At 46.9% G+C, this 27874-nt stretch overlaps 10 non-coding genes across 10 annotated transcripts; 3 read left to right on the forward strand and 7 right to left on the reverse strand.

Moving 5' to 3' along the window:
- Positions 1 to 4020: 4020 nt before the first annotated feature.
- On the reverse strand, positions 4021 to 4093 carry trnar-ccu (transfer RNA arginine (anticodon CCU)). Its single transcript has one exon. It is a non-coding gene; the product is annotated as a tRNA-Arg (tRNA).
- A 2691-nt stretch (positions 4094 to 6784) lies between these two features.
- On the reverse strand, positions 6785 to 6857 carry trnar-acg (transfer RNA arginine (anticodon ACG)). The gene has a single exon. It is a non-coding gene; the product is annotated as a tRNA-Arg (tRNA).
- Positions 6858 to 8536: 1679 nt separating this feature from the next.
- On the reverse strand, positions 8537 to 8677 carry LOC148643219 (U4 spliceosomal RNA). Its single transcript, XR_015929485.1, has one exon. It is a non-coding gene; the product is annotated as a U4 spliceosomal RNA (small nuclear RNA).
- A 1292-nt stretch (positions 8678 to 9969) lies between these two features.
- Positions 9970 to 10088, forward strand: LOC148643220 (5S ribosomal RNA). The gene has a single exon (XR_015929194.1). It is a non-coding gene; the product is annotated as a 5S ribosomal RNA (ribosomal RNA).
- Positions 10089 to 10723: 635 nt separating this feature from the next.
- Positions 10724 to 10887, reverse strand: LOC148643221 (U1 spliceosomal RNA). Its single transcript, XR_015929422.1, has one exon. It is a non-coding gene; the product is annotated as a U1 spliceosomal RNA (small nuclear RNA).
- A 3679-nt stretch (positions 10888 to 14566) lies between these two features.
- Positions 14567 to 14683, forward strand: LOC148643222 (U5 spliceosomal RNA). The gene has a single exon (XR_015929276.1). It is a non-coding gene; the product is annotated as a U5 spliceosomal RNA (small nuclear RNA).
- Positions 14684 to 15447: 764 nt separating this feature from the next.
- Positions 15448 to 15529, reverse strand: trnas-aga (transfer RNA serine (anticodon AGA)). Its single transcript has one exon. It is a non-coding gene; the product is annotated as a tRNA-Ser (tRNA).
- Positions 15530 to 16929: 1400 nt separating this feature from the next.
- trnas-uga (transfer RNA serine (anticodon UGA)) lies at positions 16930 to 17011 on the reverse strand. Its single transcript has one exon. It is a non-coding gene; the product is annotated as a tRNA-Ser (tRNA).
- Positions 17012 to 18356: 1345 nt separating this feature from the next.
- Positions 18357 to 18438, reverse strand: trnas-gcu (transfer RNA serine (anticodon GCU)). The gene has a single exon. It is a non-coding gene; the product is annotated as a tRNA-Ser (tRNA).
- Positions 18439 to 25924: 7486 nt separating this feature from the next.
- On the forward strand, positions 25925 to 25996 carry trnah-gug (transfer RNA histidin (anticodon GUG)). Its single transcript has one exon. It is a non-coding gene; the product is annotated as a tRNA-His (tRNA).
- The last annotated feature ends 1878 nt before the right edge of the window (positions 25997 to 27874 follow it).

Genomic DNA, 27874 nt, shown 5'->3' on the forward strand with positions numbered 1-27874 from the left:
GGAGTGCTTTCTATAGAGTCCAGCTTGGGCCACTCTCTTCCGGCCTGCTGATACTTTTTAACTACTCAGGGCCTGTAAGGATATAAAACACCGGTTTAAACATTTTATACCTATAAGACAAATTAGAATTTTAGTAAAAAATTGATACATCTGAAAAATAAAAAGTCTTACTGCTGATAGAGTTCTTCAGAGCTCACATCTTCCCCTTCCTTATCCGCTTCTGTTTCAGTTTCTAGAGCAGCCTCTGGCATCTCTTCCTCCTGGACAGCGGCCTCTTGCTCAGGGCCGCTGGAATGCAGGTAGATTCTTTTCAACATGCTTTTACATAATATGTTGTAACAATGATTTCAAAAAGAAACTACAGAAGCCTTACAGATTAAAAATATCTCACCTTGCCAATGTGTCTTCAGGCTTCCCATGTACAAAAAGGCCCAAGGACTCTAGCAGTCTTACAACCACTATCCTGTTTGCCTCACCAGACATGATCTCTATTCTGTGGTAATCCACGATGACCCCGTTCTTCAGGTGATTCATCATGTCCTCCCTCGCCTGTTGAGAGGCCATCCTGATCTTTTCTGCTGTGGCGTGCTTCATACACGCCCTCTTCAAGTGAGCAGGAAGCTGATCAAGAGTATTCAGGCACATCTTGCACACCAGGGGAATCCTCGCGGGTTTCCTTTGAAAATAAATAATACCATCTGTGTATAGAAACAAGCTAAGACTGATTTCTTAAATTATCCTTAATTTTCTCTCTCATAGTTTGAGCATAATGATTTTATTGCATTTATATAAGAATTGCTCATTGCTCCTAAATAAATAATGGTTTCATAAAAAAGTGAACACTTACTTGGTCTCAGTCACAGACTTTCCAATAGAAGCCATTGTGGAGTTCAGCAACTGCAGGTCCTAGAAGTGGGGAAGGAATTTTAAAAGAGAAATTGAATTACAATACAGAAGGAATGGCTGAGGGATCACTGAAATATATATATACAAATTCCAAAGACTGAGTCCATATAGAAACAACTACCTTTCATTTTCAGTATAAGAAAAAAAAACATTATATTCCAAAGCATCATAAAATTGTCCCTTCTTCCAGACTCTACTTCTCTCTTGTAGTAGTATAGCAGACCTTTCCAGGTGAGCAGATCACAGAGTCTGAAATGAGCTTCCTCCATCAAGCAAAGTACCTGAACATGACTCTGTCTTCATAAAAGCGCTCCTGTAATAAAGAAATTAAATCCGAAATCAAGAGGGCAGTTGCCTACTGAAATACAAGAAGTCATCAATTTTAACCTAGCAACACATTAAAGGCTGCATCTATACAAGTACGATTCTAGAAATGCTCACCAGATTACGTTTTAAGAAGGAACTGCGCCTCAGGTTTCGCCGAGATCTTAACTCGGATGGCAGGATTCAGAGTCCGGAGTGTGGACTGATGGCGCACGGAGGGTCCATATACTGTGGATCCCTCAGTGATCTTCCGCGTATTCAAACCGATAGCGTGTGACTCCCCTGTCCCCGTGACCTCATTGCTCTGCTCTCTCCTCTGTGCAGCTGAGCCCGACTCACGGTAAAATGGAAAAAAATATGCCCTCGACGTGAGATTTATTCTGGAGCGAGCCAGTGTTGCGCATAGCTGCCTTCAAAGCAGTTAACCCAGGTTCGATTCCCGGCCAACGCAGTTGCGAATGTTTTCAAATGCTGTCATGAGCCTTGGATTGTGACTAGCAAAGCGAAGCCTTTTGAAAGAGCTAAAGCACTGCAAAACGGAATTGAAGGAGAACCTTACAGGGGATTCTGAGCAGTGTCTGCATACATGCAGTCAGATAAAGGTGCCGAAAGCTTGAGCTACTCTCAATGTCATGCTGCCCTTCCCCGGAGTAAATCTGTTACATTGAAAGAATGCTTCTGGCAGGTTCAAAAAGGGACCCTTGTTAATTGGAGAAATCAATGATTTCGAATGAATTCTGTATGCGTTAAAAGACAGCTATACACAGAAAACACGCAGGACACTGCTCATGATGTTTCCCGAGCCGAAACACAGTGCGTTTTTCCAAGCCATTTGACAAAGCCCACCCACTGAAAACTGCAGCAGATCGTGTAAAGACGTTCAACTTTGTAACTACTGCACGCACAGGAAGCAGAATAAATTCCTCTTTTCAAACTGTCAAAGGTTTGCTTTGCGAACACTGCAGGACATCGCACAATCTCTTTTGAATGGGGACAAACGATTTCTCATGGGGCACAGTAAGTACAGACGTTTAAAAAGCTCCACTCATGCCGACGATGCAGCATGAAGAAGCGCAACCTAACGTTTGCATTCCTAGCAAATTCCTTTTATTTTTTGATAAATAAAGACAGTCTTGTTTAACAAACAACACACACAACATTTTACATTGTCAATTCAATTCAAATCAATGTATTTCTATATAGCGCCTTTCACAACAAGGTTACGTGCTGTCTCTTTGAGGCAGATGTTTAAATCCTCTGAGTTAAGTGCTGAAGTTATAGTAGTCCTATCAGTATTGTTGCCTCCGATCAACAGATCCTCATTTTTCTCAGAGTTGAGTAACAAAAAGTTTTCACACATCCAAGTATTTCCTTCCTTAATGCATTTAACTAAACTGATAATAGAAGAGTTGTCGTTTGGTGTAAACAAAATGTTTATTTGAGTGTCATCAGCATATGAATGAAAGTTCATATTATTTTTTCATATTATCCTACCTAGCAGCAGCATGTAGAGAGAGAGAGCAATATTGGTCCCAGCACTGATCTTCTGGTACCCCAAATTGAACTGGTGACATTGATGAAGCAGTACAATTATTAGATATTTGAACATAATGAAAACGATGAGTAAAATGTGAAGTAAACCACTGAAGGACGGTTCCAGATAAGCCAACCTCAAACTCAAGCCTGTGTAACAAAACAGAGAGGTCAACCGTGTCAAAGGCAGCTCTAAGATCTAGAAGCAAAGCACAAGCACTGTTGCATTCCCTGCATCAGTAGCTAAGAGAATATCATTTACGACTCTTGTTAATGCAGTTTCAGAAACCAGACTAAAATTTCTCAAGTATATTATTTGAATCCAGATATGATTGACGTTGGGCAACAACTATTCTCCCAAGACTTTTAGATTGAAATGGGACCTTTGAGACAGGCCTGTAGTTGTTAAGAACGTGTTGATCCAAATTTGACTTCTTAAGAGCGGTCTAACAACCGCTACCTTAAATTGATCAGGTACAACGCCTGACGCAAGCGATGCATTCATCATACTAATTATAGGTCCTGCCAGTCCTTCGAGGGAATCTTTGACTAGCTGAGTGGGGATGGGATCTAGCGAACAGGTGGTTGACTTTGTCTTACGTCTGTGTTTATGAGTCCACCATAAGAAGAAATCTGAACAGGAGTGGTGATCATGCGAGGTCACCATGGAGGAAACCACTGCTCTCCCCCCCAAAAAAACCACCACTGCCCCTCTCAAGTTTGCTAAAGACCACATGGATGTTCCACAGCAACTCCTGGAACAATGTTCTGTGGACAGTGACAAAAGTTGAACATGTTGGTAAATGTGCACAACGTTATGTTTGGAGATAACAAAACACTGCATACCAACTCCAAAACCTCATCCCACCTGGGAAGCATAGCGGAGGCTGTACGGCTTGCAATCATCGAGGGACCGATGAATTCCAAGATGTATCAGGAAATTCTACAGCAGAATGTCAGGGTGTCTGCCTGTGATCTAAAACTCGAAAGACGCTGGGTCATGCAGCATGACAAAAACAAAGGAGTACATCAACAACAGAGTGGCTGAAACAATAGAAATTCCGTATTTTGGGATGGCCGAGTAAGAGTCCTGACCCCAATCCCATTGAAGTGCTGTGGCGTGATCTGAAGCAGGCCGTTCAGTGCAAGACATCTCCCAACTTTATGTGAGAGAAAAGCAGAGACGCTCACTGAGTAAGGTGGGGTTGCAGCTTTGCAAATCAAAAGGACATTTGTACGCTCAAAAAGGGACAGTAGCACCCCAGATGGGACTCGAACCCACAATCCCTGGCTTAGGAGGCCAGTGCCTTATCCATTAGGCCACTGGGGCACACTGGGTTGGGTCGATCACGCTGATGAAGAGCCAGTTTTTTTTTTCCTTTGCTTTTTCAAAGGGATCCCCAAAATTAGGAAAGTTAGGCAGCAGAAGGTTTACTGTGACCTGAGAAGGACCGGCATCCAATCACGGTGGTACACACACACACGCTCTCACTCATCTGAGCTACACGGCTACCAAGATGATCTCAGGTGCGCCGAGCTGGTACGGAACATATTGAACTGATCGACGGCGAATTGTCTCTCAGACAGGCTTTTCACCTCTGAGCTCCCTGACTGACAGTAATCAGCTAGGTAGTGAAACAGTCAGCTGCTTCTAAGCCTTAAACAGCTGCATCTCGGCGCTTCCACAGAGAGATGATTTGAAAGCCAAACATCGCCCATTGGGAACACCTTACTATCACTAGTTTAAGAGACTCTTAAGGTCTTGCAGAGGTGCCTGTCTAATAGCATGCGCTTTGCAAGCTATAGGTGTTTAGGCTGAGGCAGAATGCCTGTTAACAAAATGTTTTTCTAAAGGGGCCTCGCACTCTTTTCCAAGCAATGGTCACCATCCCCACCGAGTGTCACAATGTAGTCATGTCCTAGGACATCACCTGTTAGTCTCCATTTGTCTGCCACCAACACTTTAGGTTAAGGGGTCACAACCGCACCCCAAAGACCAGAGGAGCCGTTGGCGTTCTGGCGGCGCAGATTGGGCTGAAGGTGGGGCGCTTGAATCTCGCTGTTGGAGGCCGTCTGAAACTGACCCAAGCCTTTCCCTTGAATTAAATGTAAATAAGAAATGAACCCCAGATGCTCATGGAATCAATCACGTGTTTCCTTTGAGCCGTTTCAGAGACTGCTCCAGAGTTTACCTTGCACAGATGCGCAAAGATTAATGATGGGGGTGCACGCTTCCAGGCGTCTTACAACTGTAGGGACTGATTAGAGACAATTCGTAGCTTGTGCTCATTTCCCTCTGTAACGCTTACGGCCGACAGGCACTGTGTAAGAGCCGGCGTACAAGAGCGGGTGACGTCACCGCCCTTCCCTGTGATAGCAGGACCACAGCTACTGGGCTGTGGAGAGATCTCTCTTTAGCTCACGGGGCTAGGTCGCTGCAGAGAGACGCGGAAGTCCCGGGTTTGAGCCTCCAGTCGGGATGGGGCCGACCAGATGCTGCAAGGGCGCCCGCCTGAGCCCCCGTTGCGTTACATCTCTATTCCCCGTGTTGCAGTGGTAAGATGACGTAAATTCCTGCTTCGACACGTACCGGGATTATAATCAAGTGCAGGAGCTGAGGGCTTTAGTTTTGTTTCGTTTTCCATGGCGTTCGTAAGCGCGCAAATCAAAGGCAATTCCTGCGTCTAACACGAATGTAAATGCTTTTGAAAGTGCAGTGTGGTGCAGCTTGTAAAATCCTTGTCCACATTTTTGGTTTGTTGATGTTTTTTCTGTCTGCCAAAGTTGTATTTTGACATCCGGACTGGGGGACTTTATCATTTGAACGTGAAGCCAGCCTTAAACCCTCTGAGGCGTGTCTGTCTGCCGGCACAAATCTTGTGAAAGGTATTTTTTTTAACGGAGAGCAACTTTAAAAAGGTTTCCGCAGCCACCTCGCAGTCCGTGTTAGATTATAGGAGGAATGCGGCGGTGGTGGGCTCGCTTTTGTCGTGGTCGAGTGGTTAAGGCGATGGGCTTGAAATGCGTTGGGGCTTCCCCGCGCAGGTTCGAAACCTGCCGACTCCGGCGTCTGCCGCACGTCGCCTTGTGCCTGCGCGGCAGAAGTGAAGTGCCGCTTCTCCTTTCCTGGTACTATAACAACGCGAAATCACTTGGACCCGCCGCCATGGGAAGCAATTCTTCAGATAACCACACATTTTGCGTTCACACCTCTGGTGCTCTACTTATGCCTTTGAAAACCTAATGAATAAAGCTGAAAGAACCGACACGATATGTAGGTGCTGGTAAAGCACGCAGTAAAGAACTGTTAACAGCAAGGGTTTCAGTGGGTTAACTGAGGAGAAGGCGTGATCGCTAATTGTTGACTTTTTATTTGGTGTTAGAAACACTCTTACTGTGCATGACGTGCAACAAATGTAGCCACAGAAATTGCATCACGCTTTCATGTATGCTATTGCAGACACCAACGTTGCCTAGATAGAAAACCGAAAAAGCCGTGGGTTTGCTTGCTGGTCTGAAGGATCTCTCTTCGAATCTCTATCATTTGTCAATGGAAGTAAAAGGCGCTGCAATCTCATACGTTCAGAATCAAACCCGCAGCTGTTGTTCGACTTTTTTTTCTTGACTAATTACAACTGAGTGTCGCATGAGCAGTTACATAAACTTGTCTGGTATATTTGAACACAAATGCCGTTCTTCAATTAAAACTAACAGTACATTGTCAGGGACATTCAGTTCAATACAAACAAGAGACAGACAAGAGAATATTTCTACCGTTCATGTGGACTACGTGTTGACTTACTGATCGGAATAATTGAAAAGTTCGGGCTCATAGCCGATGCAGTGCGTGCTAATTAGAACAGCAACGCTAAGCTCTCAGCACCGTACTGAGCCCAGGTGTTTTTCTAAAGCTGTCAGGTGCAGTTCATTTACATGAAGGAAATATCTTACTGGGTACGATTACAATGCAGTAAGTAGCACAGACTACTTAGGGAGTAGCCCGATGTGTTTAAAAACGACCCGAGCCAGGCAGGAGTCGAACCTGCAATCTCCTGATCCGTAGTCAGACGCGTTATCCATTGCGCCACTGGCCCTGGTGTGACACTGCAGGACTGTAACCCAGTGAGATGAGCACTGCACCTAGTAAAATATTACCCCCGGTCCATTCTTTTCCAAAAGTGAGAAACACCTGTTTTCTACATTTTGTCTGTTTTAAAACCATATCTCTTTAAACCAAACCAAGAGTTTGTCTTTTGCACTGATATTCTGATTCATTTCGATTTCAAAGAAAAAAAAAAACATTATCTTCCAAAGCATCATAAAATTGTCCATTCTTCCAGACTCTACTTCTCTCTTGTAGTAGTACAGCAGACCTTTCCAGGTGAGCAGATCACAGAGTCCGAAATGAGCTTCCTCCATCAAGCAAAGTACCTGAACATGACTCTGTCTTCATAAAAGCGCCCCTGTAATAAAGAAATTAAATCCGAAATCAAGAGGGCAGTTGCCTACTGAAATACAAGAAGTCATCAATTTTAACCTAGCAACACATTAAAGGCTGCATCTATACAAGTACGATTCTAGAAATGCTCACCAGATTACGTTTTAAGAAGGAACTGCGCCTCAGGTTCCGCCGAGATCTTAACTCGGATGGCAGAATTCAGAGTCCGGAGTGCGGACTGATGGCGCACGGAGAGTCCATATACTGAGGATCCCTCAGTGATCTTCCGCGTATTCAAACCGCCAGCGTGTGACTCCCCTGTCCCCGTGACCTCATTGCTCTGCTCTCTCCTGTGTGCAGCTGAGCCCGACTCACGGTAAAATGGAAAAAAATATGCCCTCGACGTGAGATTTATTCTGGAGCGAGCCAGTGTTGCGCATAGCTGCCTTCAAAGCAGTTAACCCAGGTTCGATTCCCGGCCAACGCAGTTACGAATGTTTTCAAATGCTGTCATGAGCCTTGGATTGTGACTAGCAAAGCGAAGCCTTTTGAAAGAGCTAAAGCACTGCAAAACGGAATTGAAGGAGAATCTTACAGGGGATTCTGAGCAGTGTCTGCATACATGCAGTCAGATAAAGGTGCCGAAAGCTTGAGCTACTCTCAATGTCATGCTGCCCTTCCCCGGAGTAAATCTGTTACATTGAAAGAATGCTTCTGGCAGGTTCAAAAAGAGACCCTTGTTAATTGGAGAAATCAATGATTTCGAATGAATTCTGTATGCGTTAAAAGACAGCTATACACAGAAAACATGCAGGACACTGCTCATGATGTTTCCCGAGCAGAAACACAGTGCGTTTTTCCAAGCCATTTGACAAAGCCCACCCACTGAAAACTGCAGCAGATCGTGTAAAGACGTTCAACTTTGTAACTACTGCACGCACAGGAAGCAGAATAAATTCCTCTTTTCAAACTGTCAAAGGTTTGCTTTGCGAACGCTGCAGGACATCGCACAATCTCTTTTGAATGGGGACAAACGATTTCTTATGGGGCGCAGTAAGTACAGACGTTTAAAATGCTCCACTCATGCCGACGATGCAGCATGAAGAAGCGCAACCTAACGTTTGACAGACAAAAGCCAGGCGCCGCTACGAGCAATATGAAATCATACTGACAAGCACACGGCGTTTCGCGCTGACACAAAAGTAATCTCGACAGACGCTGTTCTCTGCATAAAGCTGAAAGAGCTAAAGAGCGTTTCTGTTGACACGTAACAAGTTCATTTCTTTCTACCATGATATCACCGTGACCAAATCTGTCTTTAAACACCTTGCTCAGTCTCTGACGAGACTGTCAAAAATTACTTTCGCCGATTGTATTGCAAACCGGCGGAAGCGGGGTATTGGAAAAGTTTTCAACTAGCAATAATCACGCCTCGGCTAACCCTCACAGGCTACGATACTGCCACTGCGCAAAGCTGACGGTTGCCAGGCAACCGCGGGGATCCTATGGAAATCGTTATCGATCGTGTCATGGCATGTCGTTGCTATAACGCTTCATATTTGTCGTCTTCTTCTTCTTCTAGCTTGAGGTTTTGAAGAATTTCATGACAGACAAGGGCTCCGTTGGGAACAAAGGGCGTTGTGAGAAAACCGTTGCTTATTTTCAGCAGCAGAAATACAACCCTTTAAATACAAGATGACAGAACAATGACGAAGGGCATGCCGGGAGGAACTCATGCACTACAGAGGAAAGGGGGCGGGCACGTACAGTTCACATTCAAGCCACAAGTACTCCTCTTGGATGTTGCACAAACAAATCCTAACGTCTTGAAAGCATTGCAGCATGTTTGTGTCCCACTTCCCGTGGCTGCGGGACGACTGACACGAACGGACAAACACAATCTGTGGCGTTTAGCGTGACATAGTCTTGCAGGCATCGTGCTGTCTCACTGCAATATTATACCGCTGGAGGAAACAGTCCATCTGGCCATGAAACTCATTTGAACGTCTAGCTACAGCAACTAACAATATCATGATTTATTCAGGATGTGTGGAATCAGCACGTCCCGGAGACAGCTTCCGAAATCGTGAGCATTCTCTGGTGGTAGGGGCGTTCAAGATGGCGCTCAGGTGGGAGGTAAAGTTTAGTGGTTGGGGAGTTTTTTTGAGTTTTTCATGACCTGAATGTTAATTTTTGCTTTTTTTGACTACAGAAAAATAAGGACTTAACACTAGTTGTTTAAACTTCAGTTATAATTGAAAGAAAAAAAAACGATTTTTTTTTAGGTTTAAAAAGTCCGATATGAGTAACACTGGGAAAAGAAAAGAGAGTGCTGGGTCTTCGAAGGAGAACTCTAAGATACCTCAATCGTATATGTATAGCACTACAAAAAAATCGATGGCAACTAAAGGGAAAAGTGAAGCAGCTGCAGGGGCAGCAAGAGGGCGGAGGCGCCGCGCGCCCGGCCGAAGTGTTGGACCGGTGCGTTTTACGTGCTGAAATAAACACGCGACAGCCCCGAAATGTTTCCAGAGTGCTGTGCACTGTAGACTTGCCTGGTGCTCCTCCGTGCAGATTCTTTGTCCTCCTCCAGTGCGGGACGAGCCAACACAAGGGAGCGCATTCGCCAACATCCAGGCACGCAATGCGATTTGGAAAGCAGCTCCTTTCCAAAGAGTTGCACACGAACGATCCTTCTGTCCCGCTCTGGCAGCAAGGAGCCCCCGCCACACACAGCTTCAAGTAGCGAGTCAGGCGCCAGGGCTTTCGCTTACGGCCACACCACCCTGAACACGCCCGATCTCGTCTGATCTTGGAAGCTAAGCAGGGTCGGGCCTGGTTAGTACTTGGATGGGAGACCGCCTGGGAATACCAGGTGCTATAAGCTCTTGCTCTCCCGGCCAGCAGGGGTCGCCGTTGGTGCCGTAGGCTTTGGGAGGAAAACCTGCAGGATGGAAAGGTGATCTATAGCCTCATCTCTAGAGATGTATTGTTGCTGTGGCATGTGTGTGACCCATATTCAAAAAAAAAAACCCGTCTGTAAAACGAATATCGAAGCTGCCTCTAAATCTGCAAATGAAGATGAGTCGATAAACCACTCGTTTTTCGTATAACTAGACATATATTCATTTGTTACCGATTTCATTCATTGAGCACGGATACAATAGAGGTACAGCCATTCACTGTTTGACATGTCTGCACTGGTACAGAACCGAGCAATCAGAAAACGGGTGAAACTGTCTTTAGACTCAGCATACAGTACCGAGGCCCCCCATGACCAAATAAAGGCTAACCTCGATAATCAGCCTAAAGAACGCACACTACAGCAAAACGACTGACTTTGAAAAGGGAATGAACGTCCGGAAGGAGTAGTGGAACTAGCTTGAGATGCTTCTCCGGACCCCTAACTAAAAGCCAGCGAGAACCAGCAGCGGCGTCCACTCCTGTCGAACCGCGATCCTTCCGCACCACGCAGCTCGTGGTGTCCTAATCCTCCCGTATCTGATTTTGGACCAAGCACATCAGGGGAGAGCGCGAACGCAGTCCCCCGCTACCAGAAATTATGCAGTCGAGATTCCCACATTTGGGGAATTCGCAGGGGTCAGCACAGCTGGAGTGCAATGGCCGAGCCTCGCCCTGGGTGAACCTCCTTCTTGATCAAGGTATCTCCCCTGCCAGGTAAGTATGAGTTGTACAGGCCCCTGCAAGCGGCCCGCACCCACAGCACAAATCGCGCAGCCTAGGCCACCTCCTCGCCCCGCACGCCACCGCCTCCTGCTGGGCCCACTCTTTCACACACTCACACGCCACACTAACACTCAAAAGTGTGGGCAAAACGAGAAAACGAGCGCGCCGTTTCCTACACATCTGCAGTCGCCGTTGCGCATTCGCAGCATGTCCCGGGATGCAATTCGGCCTCATTTGCATAACTCCAGACCGGCAGATCGCCACGCAAGCTCGCGACGTGCGCCTGCCACACACCGAACAAACCTTTTCAGCAATTTCCAAAAAACGGGCCTGCTCGCCTGCCCACAAGGCTCCGTCTCTTACCTGCTCTCCAGAGCCTGCTGCCTTCTGTGCTTTTCTCTCGGCACCGCTGCAGCGCACACAACTCCTGCAGCGGGAGGGGGGGAGAAAGTTCCCGCGCTCCGCCGCAGGGAAGGCTCGCTCCGTGCGCACACGTCCTTTCGATGCCAGTCCAACAAGTGCTCCGCATTAGCTGCGTCGGGGCTCCGGCGTGTCGCACCTCACCTCACCTCGCACTGCCCCCTCCTTGAATGTCTGCCGCTGGGCATGCCCCGCTCTCCTCCGCCTTATCTTATCGCGTGTGAGCACCGACAATGGCCACAATGCCGGGGAATGGCACCTGTAAAGTGTTAATTGGGGCACAGGAACAGCCCGTCTCGTCTCGGGGGGGCCGGCTTCAGAGACAATACAGCAAACACAGCGGGGCGGGGGAAGAAGACGACACCACACATGCGGGTACATTCAGCTCCGGCGGGAACGAGACATTTGTCGGTCTTTTCAAGTGCCGAGAGCCGAGTTATCCTTCACTTGTATCGTTTCTCCCCGGTCACTAGATCTGGCCCTGCGACTCTCGACTGGGCTCACCCCCGGGGCAGCCCAGCAGGTGTGAGCCTGGCCGGCACCCGGATGGGAGATTCCCCCCCGGAAAAGCTCCGGTTGCTGCTGCTCCTGCAAGAGGTGTGACTGGGACCAGTAGGGAGCGCTCACCCTGCGGGCTGTGTGGCTCTCTTACGCCCCAGCCTCCTGATGCCGACACTCTGCTGCACAAACAGGCGCCGTCCTTCGGGGGAGGCGTCAAACCGATGTTCCGACCCTCCTTGGCCATTAGGAAACCCCAGGGCGTCTCTCAAAAAGAGACGCCGGGGGTGTCCCTCTGGTGTTAGTGCTCCCCTTTACCCATCAGTCGGGGTCTCCTCCTAATCCCCGTCTCACCTGTAACAATCAATGACGAGGCCCCCCTGTCCGTGAGATTTAGTACTCGCGCAAGCGACCGGGGGCAGAGCGCGAACGCGGTCCCCCGCCCCCCACAAAGTGCGCGCTCCGGGTTCCCTCTCGGGGCCCTGCAACACAGCGGAAGGGCAGCGAGAAGGAGCCTCTTGCTCTGACGCCGCAAGGCCACAAGAGGGCGGAGGCGCCGCTCGCCCGGCCGACGTGTTGGACCGGTGCGCTTTACGTGCTGAAATAAACACGCGAAAGCCCCGAAATGTTTCCAGAGTGCTGTGCACTGGAGGTTTTTGTCTGGTGAAGCCTTGCCTTGTGCTCCTCCGTGCAGATTGTTTGTCCTCCTCCAGTGCGGGACGAGCCAACACAAGGGAGCGCATTCGCCAACATCCAGGCACGCAATGCGATTTGGAAAGCAGCTCCTTTCCAAAGAGTTGCACACGAACGATCCTTCAGTCCCGCTCGGGGGACACGGAGCCCCTGCAAAAGAATGGCCACGCCAGAGGCTTTGTTGTTATTGTCCCCTGACCAAACAGAAGGCCCTTTATCCCACCTATCTTCAAAGCTTTTATACCTCTCTTGATAGGCTAAAGCACACTCCTGCAACATCAACACATCTCCCTCTCTCTACTGGAGGTAATCAAAGACAGACTGGCATTTAACTCTGTCATTGATACCTCTGGTGTTAAGAGAAATTATGTTTAGAGCCATATTACATAAGAAAGTGGAACCAGTCTTTACAAAACACATTTCTCTTCGGTCTCACCTGTTACCTTCTTCTTTTTCTTTTTCTTCTTACCAATTTCCTGCCAGCCATCCTCTGAATGAGCCTTCATCAGGGTGGCAGCAGTAAAAGCGTTCACCGAGTCCATTTCAAGGAAGGGGGTAGAAGGAGGGGTGGAGGGGTTCCAGCTGTCCCCATCGCCATGCTCTCCTTCCTCCTCGCTCGGGGAGAAAACAGAGTCATTTTTCCTTTTCCTCAAGTCCAGCTCCTGGGAGCACCGAGGGGAAAGGGGTGCAGCCGATGCACCAGTCTCCTCTTCCCCCTCACCCACCAGCTGTTGCAGATCCTCCGTGATGGACTGGATGGAGGAGAGGAGGGCATCTGTAGCACTTGCAGAGTCTGAGAAAAGCAGCTCCGCTGAATCCTGGGTATCGTCGCTGGACACGCTCCACCGGGGGGCCCCACACTGGCCCTCGTTCTGAGGAGCAGGAGTGGGGGAGGGGTCCTCGCTGTTCTCGGGGGTTTTCAAACCCTCGTGCTTGTCTGGTGCAGTCTGCGGTTGTGGGGGCGTAGTGGATTTCTCTTCCACCGGCCCCGGAGCCACAGCAGGACTGATCCTGGCTGGAGGCTGAGACTCTTTGTCCAACAAGGGTTCTTTGTTTGACTTGTTGTTTGCTTTGGCTTTTTCGGGCCGGTTTGGCTGAAACAAGCACTGCCTCATCCTTTCTCATTTTGAGTTTATAGGCGTAGGCGTGAGGGCAGTTCTTAAAAACGTGTCCTTCCGAGCCACATAAATTGCACTTTGGCAGCATTGAACAGTCAGAGGCTTAATGTCCCTGTTTGCCACAGGTCTTGGAGCATTTCACAGTGCAGGACGATGTCAGGTGTCCCACAGCACCACAGCGCCGACACACCTTTGGTTGTCCCACATAAAAAACATAGCCATTGCAGGCGCCCAGCCGGATTGTAGAGGGCAGGTGCCTTAAGCCTCCATTTACATTGTCCGGTAGCAAGCGAACCTCGAATTTCCTTGCTCCTGTTTTTATACCGTCAACATCTCTAACCTCAGTTCCATGGTGGACGGTGCAGTACTGCTTAAGCCAGGTGTGAATGTCCTCCGTCTTTGCCATTTCCGAGAACATAACAACATGCACCGTTTTCCTCTCTCTCTGTGTCAGAGGCTGCAAGTTGATCTTCTCAAGGGCAGGAACTTTCCCTCTTTTTGCCTCAAACACATCCACACATTGTTCAAACAGAGAATAGGTAGCAAAAACAACCTCAAATGCTTTCTGACCTGGGAGAGCGAAGATGAAATACAAGTGCCGAGGTTCAAAGCCAAGTTCCTTCTGTAACACTTTTCTGCTGAACTGCATACGATCCATGAAGAGGTCATCCAAAAGCTCAAAACGTACAGCATTCTTGCGGGATCCAAAGGTTGCCATCTCAAACTGCAAAACAAACACTGCTTCCACAAAACAAGAAAACAATCCAACTATTCCAACTACAGGCTGATCAAGGTATCTCCCCTGCCAGGTAAGCCGAGAGCCGCAGGTGATGAGCCCGGAGCTGAACGGGCCCCACTGGCTCGTTTGTAAGGCCAGGTGCATTGCCAACCACGACCGGCAGGGCAGAGGACTTGAAGGCAGCCTGGGCTCCTGCAGCTGTCCAGCCACGCACTCTGGTTTCTCTTCATCTCGTACAAATCTTTTGCCTTTTACTAAAGATTTCCATGGAGAGGAGCATGAATGAGTTCCATACAATTTTTGTGCTTCCCTGCCTTCGGGTGGGGCGCAGCTGGGCTGGTCAAAGAGAGAAAACAAAACCGCTCACAATCGCTCTTACAATGCAGTAAGTAGCACAGGCTACTTAAACACATGAATGCAAAACAGCATTTTTCAGCTGATTTAAAATGTACCTAAAGGAGAAGCATTATTGAAGACCATCAATTACCAAGAGCTTTTGTCAACGGTTTTGGTGGTCATTTTGAATGACCACAGAGCGCTGTGACCTCATTTTTACATCTCATCCAAAAGACAGCGCCCTTTTACAACACAGCATCTCCGTCACTATACTGGGGCATTGGGACCCGCACAGACCTCAGGGTGAGCGCCCCCCCGCCGGCACCATTAACACCGCTTCCAGCTGGAAGCTTTGTTTTTCCCTGTAGCTCACCCTCATCCGGGTACTGACCTGGCTCACACCTGCTTAGCTTCAGTGGGTTTTCAGTTGCGAGTTGCAAGGGGATGCAAGTGATGGAGCCACTCGCTGCAAAAGCCACTGCATTGGCCGAGAATCGAACCCGAGCCGCCCGCGTGGCAGGCGAGAATTTTACCACTGAACCACCAACGCTCAGTACTTGGGCCTTCAAAAAAGATGCTTTTTTGGTGCTCTGTGCAAAACGCGTCGACATCTGCTTCCAGCTGCAAAATGCCATTCGCGGACGCTGAAGAACTTATTTCCGGGTACAAGCGATTGGGCGTTTTAAAACCACCAGGAACAGCAAAGAGGCGCGCTTCTTTGCTTGTGCCGAAACACACCGACTGGAGGCGGACAACGTAGTCGGCAGGATTCGAATCTGCGCGGGGAGACCCCAATGGATTTCTAGTCCATCGCCTTAACCACTCGGCCACGACTACAGCAAGCCCCATTGCCGCTGCGTTCTTGCTACAATCTTACCTGGATCGCGAGGCGCCGGCGGAAGCCTATTTCAAAGTCGTTCTCCGTTTCAAAAAAACATTTCCAAAATACAAGCCTTGCAGACAGACACGCCTCAGAGGACTTAAGGGTGGCTTCATGTCGGAATGATAAAGTCTCCCCGTCCGGACATGAAAATGCCACTTTGTTACACATAAAAAAAGAATCAACAACAGAGAAATGCCCACAAGCATTTGAAAAGCCGCACCACGTCGCACTTGAAATAGCTCTTACATTAGTGGTAGATGCAGGAATCGCCTTTTTATTTACGCTCTTACCAACGCGATGGAAAGCAAAACAAAGCAAAGCAGAGCAAAACAAAATAAACAAACGAAAACCCTCACGTCCTGCACTTGCATATAACGCCGTTACGTGCCCAAGCGGTATTGTACGTCATCCTAGCACTGCACCCCGGGTCGTACGGTATATGGGAACGAGCACACACCATGAATCGTCTCGAATCACTCCCTACAGCTGTAAGGCGCCTTGAAGCGTGCACCCCCAAAATTCTTCTTTGCGCATCTGTGAAAGGTAAACTCTTGAGCAAACTCTGAACCAGCTCTAAGGAAACTAATCCGATTAGACGTTACTTTGACTCATCTTCTTACGCTCAGTGCCGGATTGCTCAAACTCCAGCTAGGGTTAGGGTTAGCATTCCCACGCTACTTAGACAGTTTGTTTACGCTCAGTGCTGGATTTTGGGAACTTCAGGACGAGTGGGAATTTTCTCCTATCTGTCCATTCTGTTTTGTTTTGGAGACTCTTGTCTGCCTATGTTGTTCAGTGCAGCGTGAAGGAAACATTTTCCAAAACTGTGTCAGCTCAAAAGTTGTAAGAAAACCTCTCCAGCTGCTTTAACTCTCTTCATTTTTGTCATTTAATGTGACACTCGATGTATAACTGGAGCCTCACATATGCAAATGGTGAGGCTCCAGTTCGACATCCAGTTCGACACCACTTTACAGTATAAGAAAAAAGCATGGCAGACTGTGCCGGACCAGCTGGTAACTTCCGCTTATTTTGACCATATTAAACATTGGAAATCTTCCCACTTGCATTTGTGACACTTGATTTTGGCTCCACCTAAGACACTCTTAAATCTTCAAACACTTTTCTCTTCTCCCGCAACACACTTGTCTGTCGGCACTATGTGGCAGCGTTGCATGACAACCCATCTCACCACGGAAAGGAACCTAACAGCTTTGGTAAGAGAGTAGAATTACCTGAAGAACTGCTTTCCATGGAAGCAGGACCAAGCGATGTAGCATTTTTATAGTACCAGGAAAGGAAAAGCGGCACTTCGCCTTTGCCGCACAGGCACAAGGTGACGTGCGGCAGACGCCGTAGTCGGCAGGATTCGAACCTGAGCGGGGAGTCCCCAGTGGATTTCAAGTCCATCGCCTTAACTACTCGGCCACGACTACAGCGAGCTCCTCTCTGCCGCATTCCTCCTATAATCTAACACGGAGTGTGAGGTGGCTGCGGAAACTTTTTTAAAGTCGCTCTCCGTTAAAAAAAAAATACCTTTCACAAGATACATGCCGGCAGACAGACACGCCTCAGAGGGTTTAAGGCTGGCTTCACGTTCAAATAATAAAGTCTCCCCGTCTGGATGTCAAAATGCAACTTTGGCAGACAGAAAAAACATCAACAAACCACAAATGTGGACAAGGATTTTACAAGCTGCACCACACTGCACTTTCAAAAGCATTTACATTCGTGTTAGACGCAGGAATTGTCTTTGTTTTGCGTGCTTACGAACGCCATAGAAAACGAAACAAAACAAAAGCCCTCAGCTCCTGCACTTGATTATAATGCCGTTACGTGTCGAAGCAGGAATTTACGTCATCTTACCACTGCAACATGGGGAATAGAGGGAAATGAACACACGCTACGAATCGTCTCAATCACTCCCTAGAGTCGTAAGGCACATTGAAGGGTGCACCCCCATCATTAATCGTTGGGCCTCTGTAAAAGGAAAGCTGTTGAACAGTCTTTGAAACAGCTCGTATGAAACACTTGATTGCTTCCATGTGCATCTGGAGCCCACTTCTTATTTTCACTTCACGCCGCCCAAAGCATTTCTAAAACAGGAGATTCGCGTTTGGGAATGCGCCCTGCCCTACAAATAAAACAGGTCTACGGGTCTGAAACCTGCTCCACGGAAAACAGTTCTGTTGCGCTTTTGATCAAAGGGAGATTCTCTGTTCTTACTTTTTGATGACATAACACCCAAAGGGGCTTCTTTGGAGCTGGATTCCAACCAGCATCCTAAAGTTTCTTGGCGGTATCCTTTACAGTCCTCTGTTCGGTCGACAAGGAACAGAAGGGGGCAGCTTTCCTCACACATACAGTGCAATGTACTGTAGTGTTCCCCTTCATTGAATTCGCAGTTCTGCATCAGACCTCAAACTCGTTTCCTTAGCTTGGATTTAAGCCACGAAGCAGGCTTCTACTGTATAAACGTCTAGAGGAATCACAAACTATTTGAGAGGCCATCATCCCAGGGGGAACTGACAAAGTCTATCCCTAAACACCTAGCACAGTCTCTCGAGAGACTGTCAAAAATCGCTTTCTCCGTTTGTGCTGCAAGTAAGTGAAAACGCGGTCTCAACCCAGAGCCACTTGGCAGCAGCGGCACGTAAATACTGTTACTGCCACTGGTCGATACCAACGTTAGCCTACTATACCATGTTCAGCCACCGCTAGAAAATGTAAGGCTCTAGTACTGGAGCAAACAAAAAGAGGGCCAACGTAAAACGTAAAGAGTGACGAGGATGGGATTTGAACCCATGCGTGCAGAACACAATGGATTAGCAGTCCATCGCCTTAACCACTCGGCCACCTCGTCGATGAAACTGGGCTGTCCAGACATGGGTTGGCGCGCTCCAAATGATCTTTTTCTTTTTTTTCCCTCGTACTCGAGGGTCCTTTTCCTGTTCCACATGCGATTTCAACATTTTCCTTGGGAGATGTCAAGCCAGCAAGCCACTGCTGTGCTTCAGTGGCCAGTGTGGAGTTCAGTGGCCCTGTTGTACACAGAAAGCACATTGAGCTCCTTGGACATGAAAAGTTCCAGATAAAAGCCATTTGTCATCCTTTCTCTTGGTGTCGATGTTGCTATTGTATGTAAAGGTGGCAACTTGCTCAGCGAGCAGGCGGAGCACACACCGAATGCAGATGTGTCTGAGTGGTGTGTCCAAATGGCTGCAAAAGGACAACCCTCCCGGGGCGCCGTGGCTTAGTTGGCTAAAGCGCTTGTCTCTTAAACAGGAGATCCTGAGTCCAAATCCCAGTGGTGCCTTCTTTGTTCTGTCTTCTCGAACAGAACTGGTCCTTACAGACAACCGCCTATAGCTAGACTTAATTAAATGCAAGTATTCATTTCCTGTCTTTAACACGACTTGTTTTTCTTAAAATGGATGGAACTTGCAAAACATGAAATACAAACATTGCTAATCAGCGCTAGCGGCTGGCAAAAAAAAAGAAGTCAGCAATGTTTTTTTTCTTTAACCTTAACCCTGCTAATGGAGAAGAGTTAAACGACCGAGTCTATGCAGCTTAAACGGTGCTCATGTCGGGTTCTTAGCTGAAAGGGTGGTAAATCACGCTCACCCCAGTCCTTAATCTTTTAAAAGGATACAAAATTGAACCTAGTCGCCACATCACATACATCCTGTTCAACGATAAAAAGGTGACATCTATCCTCGATCCAGAGTAAATCCCACGTTGAGGGCATATTTTTTTCCACTTTACCATGAGTCGGGCTCAGCTGCACAGAGGCGAGAGCAGAGCAATGAGGTCACGGGGACAGGGGAGTCACACGCTGGCGGTTTAAACACGCGGAAGAAAACTGAGGGATCCACAGTATGTGGACCCTCCGTGCGCCATCAGTCCACACTCCAGACTCTGAATCCTGCCATCCGAGTTAAGATCTCGGCGGAACCTGAGGCGCAGTTCCTTCTTAAAACGTAATCTGGTGAGCATTTCTAGAATCGTACTTGTATAGATGCAGCCTTTAATGTGTTGCTAGGTTAAAATTGATGACTTCTTGAACTTCAGTAGGCAACTGCCCTCTTGATTTCGGATTTAATTTCTTTATTACAGGGGCGCTTTTATGATGACAGAGTCATGTTCAGGTACTTTGCTTGATGGAGGAAGCATATTTCGGACTCTGTGATCTGCTCACCTGGAAAGGTCTGCTGTACTACTACAAGAGAGAAGTAGAGTCTGGAAGAATCGACAATTTTATGATGCTTTGGAAGATAATGTTTTTTTTTTCTTTGAAATCGAAATGAATCAGAATATCAGTGCAAAAGACAAACTCGTGGTTTGGTTTAAAGAGATATGGTTTTAAAACAGACAAAATGTAGAAAACAGGTGTTTCTCACTTTTGGAAAAAAATGGACCGGGGGTAATATTTTACTAGTTGCAGTGCTGATCTCACTGGGTTACAGTCCTGTAGTGTTACACTAGGGCCAGTGGCGCAATGGATAACACGTCTGACTACGGATCAGGAGATTGCAGGTTCGACGCCTGCCTGGCTCGGGTCGTTTTTAAACGCATCGGGCAACTCCCTACGTAGTCTGTGCTACTTACTGCATTGTAATCGTACCCAGTAAGAGATTTCCTTCATGTAAATGAACTGCACCTGACAGCTTTAGAAAAACACCTGGGCTCAGTACGGTGCTGAGAGCTCAGCGTTGCTGTTCTAATTAGCACGCACTGCATCGGCTATGAGCCCGAACCTTTCAATTATTCCGATCAGTAAGTCAACACGTAGTCCACATGAACGGTAGAAATATTCTCTTGTCTGTCTCTTGTTTGTATAGAACTGAATGTCCCTGACAATGTACTGTTAGTTTTAATTGAAGAACGGCATTTGTGTTCAAATATACCAGACAAGTTTATGTAACTGCTCATGCGACACTCAGTTGTAATTAGTCAAGAAATAAAGTCGAACAACAGCTGCGGGTTTGATTCTGAACGTATGAGATTGCAGCGCCTTTTACTTCCATTGACAAATGATAGAGATTCGAAGAGAGATCCTTCAGACCAGCAAGCAAACCCACGGCTATTTCGGTTTTCTATCTAGGCAACGTTGGTGTTTGCAATAGCATACATGAAAGCGTGATGCAATTTCTGTGGCTACATTTGTTGCACGTCATGCACAATAAGAGTGTTTCTAACACCAAATAAAAAGTCAACAATTAGCGATCACGCCTTCTCCTCAGTTAACCCACTGAAACCCTTGCTGTTAACAGTTCTTTACTGCGTGCTTTACCAGCACCTACATATCGTGTCGGTTCTTTCAGCTTTATTCATTAGGTTTTCAAAGGCATAAGCAGAGCACCAGAGGTGCGAAGGCAAAGTGTGTGGTTATCTGAAGAATTGATGTCCATGGCAGCAGGTCCAAGCGATTTCGCGTTGTTATAGTACCAGGAAAGGAGAAGCGGGACTTCGCCTCTGCCGCGCAGGCACAAGGCGACATGCGGCAGACGCCGGAGTCGGCAGGTTTCGAACCTGCGCGGGGAGTCCCCAACGCATTTCGAGCCCATCGCCTTAACCACTCGACCACGACAAAAGCGAGCCCGCCGCCGCCGCATTCCTCCTATAATCAAACACGGACTGCGAGGTGGCTGCGGATACCTTTTTAAAGTTGCTCTCCGTTAAAAAAAAAATACCTTTCACAAGATACGTGCCGGCAGACAGATACACCTCAGAGGGTTTAAGGCTGGCTTCACGTTCAAATGATAAAGTCCCCCCGTCCGGATGTTAAAATGCAACTTTGGCAGACAGAACAAACATCAACAAACCACAAATGTGGACAAGGATTTTACAAGCTGCACCACACTGCACTTTCAAAAGCATTTACGTTCGTGTTAGACGCAGGACTTGCCTTTGATTTGCGCGCTTACGAACGCCATGGAAAACGAAACAAAACTAAAGCCCTCAGCTCCTGCACGTGATTATAATGCCGTTACGTGTCGAAGCAGTAATTTACGTCATCCTACCACTGCAACACGGGGAATAGAGAGAAATGAGCACACGCTACGAATCGTCTCAATCACTCCCTAGAGTCGTAAGGCGCACCCCCATCATTAATCGTTGCGCCTCTGTGAAAGGAAAGCTCTTGGGCAGTCTTTGAAACAGCTCGCATGAAACACTTGATTGCTTCCATGTGCATCTGGAGCCCACCCAGTGGGCAAAAGACGTATAATATACGTCTATTAAACGCATACCTTATACGTCTAAATGTGGTCTACAATTCGTCTAGAATGAAATTCTAATATACGTCTAAAGTTATACGTCAATTATACGTCTATGTTTAGACGTTCATTATACATAAATGGTTGGAGTTCTATTATACGGATAAATTTAGAGGACTATTATACATATATGGTTGGAGTTCCGGATAACTTTAGAGGTCTATTATACGGATAACTTTAGAGGTCTATTATACGTATATGGTTAGAGGTCTATTATACGTATAACTTTAGAGGTCTATTATACGTATATGGTTAGAGGTCTGTTATACGTATATGGTTAGAGGTCTATTATACGGATAACTTTAGAGGTCTATTATACGTATATGGTTAGAGGTCTATTATACGCATAACTTTAGAGGTCTATTATACGTATATGGGTAGAGGTCTATTATACATCAAAGATAGATTTTATAGGTGTAGAAACAAGTAAACCAAGCCAATGATTAGATTTAGAAATGTATTCTGAAAATACACATTCACACCTGAAACATATGTATTTCAAATTATACATTGTATACAATCAATCAACAATCAACATATGGGCAATAATCATAAAAAACACAACTAGTCTTAAACTTCAGCTACAAATTCTGGTAACATGGCAATATACAGTATAGTAATGGCAAACACAAAATTAATTACATTAACACACTAACTCAAAACCACATTTTGATTCAAATATACATTTTAAAATGTACAACTTCTATATTTCCAAGAAAAAAAAATATTACAATGGAAGTTAAGATGATTTTTTTCCACTATTTGCAAACCCTGTCTAATTGTCCTAACAGTTAGAACCAAAAACCTATTATTTTCAGTGTCCAGATCTCCTGGCCCCCTGTCTTTCATATGCATTCTTCAAGTAACACATTGCATGCTCCTTTATTTCTTTTTCTTTTGATTTAGGGTGGGACTTCAGCACCGCAGTTAGGAGAAAATTATATAATATAACTTCCCAAATAAATGATGATGAATATCTTCTTTAGTATAATCTAAAAAGTGAACGGTTTACTAAGCTCAAAACTGAAATAAATGTATAAAATTTGGCTTGCATCATAGCAGTTGAGCAATAAAGTCTGTCCTAATTAAAGAGTACCCAAAGTTTGAAAGTACAACATAGAATAAGAATAGAGAAACGGCAAAACGATTTTGTGTCATCTTCCCCATTCACACTATTTTATGTGCCATTTTTTGCTTATTCACGTACTATTTTAATCAAAATAATATTAAGAAAGATCTGTATGTATTCAGATAGTATTATTATTGTTCATACTTACTCGTCAAAAGAGGATTGCTGAGATATTTGCGGATATACTTCTACGTTTGAAAAACGTGTCCAAAATTGTGACCAACGAATACTAGCAATGCATTGTGGTATATAACCGGAAAATATGCTGGGTTCGATATTTTCTCAACGTATGCGTTTATTAATGTTGTCGATATTATGGTTGAAATATAACATTGATAATACATCGCGGCTATGTGCCCCCTGCTATGAGCTGATGTGCAATTTTAACGCATGTAGTTAGTAAGGATCGGTCACTGTTGTATGGTATTATATATAATGACATTATGGAATAGGATGGGGACAGGCCTGGCATCACGGGGGGAGGGGGGAATGTTGCCCCTTCAGTTTTGGGCAAAAAGATTTACCTAACTTAATTTGCGCCCTAAAAAAATAGTTGTACTTTGTCAATGGTCAGACAACACTAAATGACAGGAACAGTCACTCAGTCTGTTTGATGGGCAGGAGGGCTATCCGTCCAGGAACTGCACATATCAGTGTCGTTATTGAGTGTCAACATTACGATCCTGTTTGCTCAGGTGGACCGATTCCTTGCAGTAGTTTATCATTATACTTAAAATCGTTATATAACTAGGACTAGTTATAGCAGTCTGTGCTTTCTGTTGGTTTTACAACATTTTTTCTTAACGATTCAGAATGTCCATGTAGCTGCAAAAATGAACGCTTATGGTACTTTTCGCTCCAGGCAATACTCTCCAGTGAGAGTGACGAAAAATGTGAAACTGAACTTCATCGCAAATACCAGATTGCTAGTCGATATCTTCTATCATGAAGCACTAATCAATGGCATAGCTGCGAGATTTCATTTGGGTAGCTGCACCATACAGCTCCGTTTCTACCGAAATATCACCCCCGCTCAGAATTTCAGACGCCCCCCTACAGATTTTTCCCCGGGCACCGCGCACTGATGGGGGAAGGGGTTTCCAGGAAATGGTATCAACTTTTCTCAAGAAAATAAAAATAGAAACTCTATAGGCACTCAAACATTTTACTGTTTTTTTTTCAGGCAGGTGGCAAGACCCCTCCGCAAAACCCTTGTATGCCAAGCTGTGGGCATTGATTCGTCGAATATACGTATATTCACGGCGAAAATACGGCTATACGTATATATACGTCGCCTCGACGTATAATCAACGTCGAATTGCATCCGTAAAATCGACGACATTAATAAATGCATATATAACGTCGAAAACACATCTAACACTAGGAGTATACGGCACTCTGCACAGTTTACGAAGTAAATTATTTTCGCAGTAATTAATTTACACGTGTATAATAAATATAGTAAATATAATTAATTACTGCGAAAATAATTTACTTCGTACACTGTGCAGAGTGCTGTATACTCCTAGTGTTAGATGTGTTTTCGACGTTATATATGCGTTTACTAATGTTTATTTCACAGTGTCGTGCACCTTTTCATTGCTCTCGCTTTCAGAGCCTCCGCACGGCACACGACTCGACAACAGGAAACACATTGAAGTGAAAGCAGGGAGCGCTGCGACATGCACTGTGCAGATCCCGCCACACTTAGAGGTGAGTGGGTCTGTTCGATGCACAAAGAACGCTTTGATAAGCGTCAAAGGCAAATCATTCCGAGTTGGTCGTTTGTGTTTTCCGTTCAGACGCGAAATGCTGAAATGATCTCTCGGCTCCTCGGTTGTCATTTCTGCTCCGTAAAGGAATCACAGCACGAGTCGGCTTCCAGCACGGTGGGTCGGGACACGATGCCGGGGGTCGGAGAGAGAGATGTCTTCCTCGTTAGTATAGGACCTGTCACCTGTCCCCACCTGTCACGCGGGAGACCGGGGTACATCAGGACGCGCATTGAAGTGAAAGCAGGATGCGCTGCGACATGCACTGTGCAGATCCCGCCACACTAAGAGGTGAGTGGGTCTGTTTGATCACAGCGCTAGGCGAATCCCCAATCCCCTTTTGTGCGTGGCGACAAAGGAAGTCTGGTCTGTTTCCGCCCGGTTTCGAGCCGGGGACTTTTCGCGTGTGAGGCGAACGTGATAACCACTACACTACGGAAACTGTGGTAAGATGTGCCCAGCGGCCCAGTGCTGAGCTTCGCCAATGCAATTCAGCTGCTTCCAGTGCCTTTATTGGAGTGCGCTGATGGACTGTGCTCTCTCTCAAGAGACCAGCACGCCTGTCATGGACGGAGCAGGAAAGACGGCGCCACATTCTACAGCCCTCTCCACGCAATCGACGAAATCGGGCTACTGAAGTGGAGAAAATCGCCTCTCCAGAAAGTGCAAATATCATCTTGGAGAGTATAAATCCTATTGCCGAAGGTCAGCCCTGTCTACCAGAGTAACCCTCCCACTTCCTGCAGCGATGGTCAGCTCGTCTCACACGCGAGAAGTTTCGGCTGGAAACAAGCGCCCCCTCTTCTCGCACGTTTTGCACGTTCGAGTAGTTTTAATGCGGCTCCTTCGTACACGGTGCTGATCTTTTGGAAAGCAGGAGGCAGAACTGACACGTTCCCATACCGGGAGTCGAACCAGGGCCACGTGGGTGAAAACCAGGAATCCTAACCACTAGACCATATGGCAGTGAACAACCCTGCTGTTCCCGGCATCATGCAAGCAAACTACATAAATATGAGAAAACACGCAAGAGAGTTGTCACTCAGAGTGTCGAAGGGTCGATGTATACTGGGACTCAGTTGAAATGCAACGTCAGGACTTTTTCGAATTATGTCACACGAAGAGAGCACAGCCTTTTCCGCCCTGCCACGTGTGTATCGGTAACTCGCCGTGATCGTATAGTGGTCAGTACTTTGCGTTGTGGCCGCAACAACCCTGGTTCAAATCCGGGTCACGGCAGAATAGGGGCGTCTGCTTTTACTACTTGCATGAATGAAGGCAAAAAAAAGCCAATCGATGTGAACGAACGGCGCTTTACAGAGGAGTACTGCCTGACTGGATCGTTGATGAACGACAGAGACCACTCCGACCTCTTCTCGGGTTTCTTCAATGACTTACTAAGGATCTTCTTCACATTCGCCCTTGCAGGGGAAACCAGTTACACCAAAGCAAACGCAGGAAAGTGCATTTCATGCAGAGACCAGGAGGGACCTGTTTACACCAAGAGTGGTCGGAGTATGGAACAATGCGCCCAGCCCTGTTTCTGCAGTCGATTCTTGATTAGATCTTGGGCTCACTAAGAGGCCCCCGCTGGGTACTAATCTTTCTGTTGTTCTCGCAGGTGTTGCGCTGCTTTTGAGCCGACAGAGCTCATCTTGGTCTGTCGGGACAGCCCAATTGCAAATGATCGGCTCCAGGTACAGAAAAAACGTGCGTTTGGTACAAGAGTGCATGAACGCACCGGAAATACATTGGGAACAAATGACTGGTGGTTCAAGACCTCTGTGAAGTGCAGGAGCGTGCAAGAAGAGGCTGTTTGCACCCAGTCTCGAACCGGGGACCTTTCGCGTGTTAGGCTACACTACGGAAACCTGTAGGGATTGTTGCTGGTGTCTCGCTTGCGTTTCGGGCTGAGAAAGGGACGCGTCACTTTAGGCAGAGGGCGCTGGAGAGAGGAACAAAGGGCGCGATGAAACAAAATGCCGAAACCCGGGATCAAGCCAGGGACCTTTAGAACATACTCTCACGAATCGTTAGAATACGTGCGTTTGATCATCAATTGCGTAACAACCACATTCGTTCGACTTGAGCCATCAAGCTCATAGTTTTCAAATCTTGAAAGCTGTGTTTGAGCACATCATAGTGTGCAGTACGCCCCGTAACTTGCGTACTTCAACAGAAAGAAGAGCAGACAGCTCCATAAATATGCGAGGCGCAGAGAGTGCAAGGCGAGCCGCACACGTTTCGGTGGCTGAGAGAGGGCAGTTTTTGCTTCTGCATTTCCCAAGTAAGGACGCATGACAACAAGCGATCGCGGTGCTCATTTACGACATAGTGGTGATGAGTTTTCAGTATGTGTTCTTTTGAACGAGCAATGAGGTTGCTGCCTTGGACAGCTGACTGCACGCTCTCATTGTGCCACGTGATGAGTATTCACCAGGCTCGTTCAGTCATTAGTCACATTCCATCGTTTGCCATAAGCAGATGCTGCAAGGTGATGTGGATATCAGTTCCCAGTCTTGTGGACGAGGACAAAAAGAACACACAAGGGCTTATCCGCGAGTTGAACCCAGGATATCCCACACCCTAAGCGAGAATCATACCCCTAAACCAATAAGCCACGGCAGCACTTTCCATTTTATTCTGTCAGCGAGCTTGAGGACGGGGGAGAGGCGTCATTCGCTCGTCCAGTCAGACCTTCATCAATAAGTCAAGAAAGCCGCAATTACACGACTGCCTTGCAGACGAAGGGCAGTGAACTGCACCCGGTAAGAGGGGAACAAGCGGCACTAGGCGACACCGAGGCATGAGTCCCAGCGAGGGGGGTTAGCTTGCATGGTACAGCGCTCGCTTTGCATGCGAGAGGTAGCGGGATCATTTCCCACGTCCTCCAGGTGTGTGCTTAGAGCTTGATGTGCCGAAAGGTGTCCTTTAGCCTGTGGTCACGCCTTGCATGGAGAGCGTCATGCAGCTGTCAATCATTTCGCAGCCACGCCCCCTCTTCATCTTCTCTCTGCCTTAAGCGTCTCCGCCACTCTCTCTTGACATTTCATGTCAGCATGTCAGAAGTCCGAGTGACGTTTTTAATGGCTGAGTGAGAGCACGATGCTGAAGCAG

This window comes from Lepisosteus platostomus, chromosome 22 (genome assembly GCF_059453375.1).
Source record: "Lepisosteus platostomus isolate fLepPlt1 chromosome 22, fLepPlt1.hap1, whole genome shotgun sequence".
Classification (NCBI taxonomy): Eukaryota; Metazoa; Chordata; class Actinopteri; order Semionotiformes; family Lepisosteidae; genus Lepisosteus; species Lepisosteus platostomus.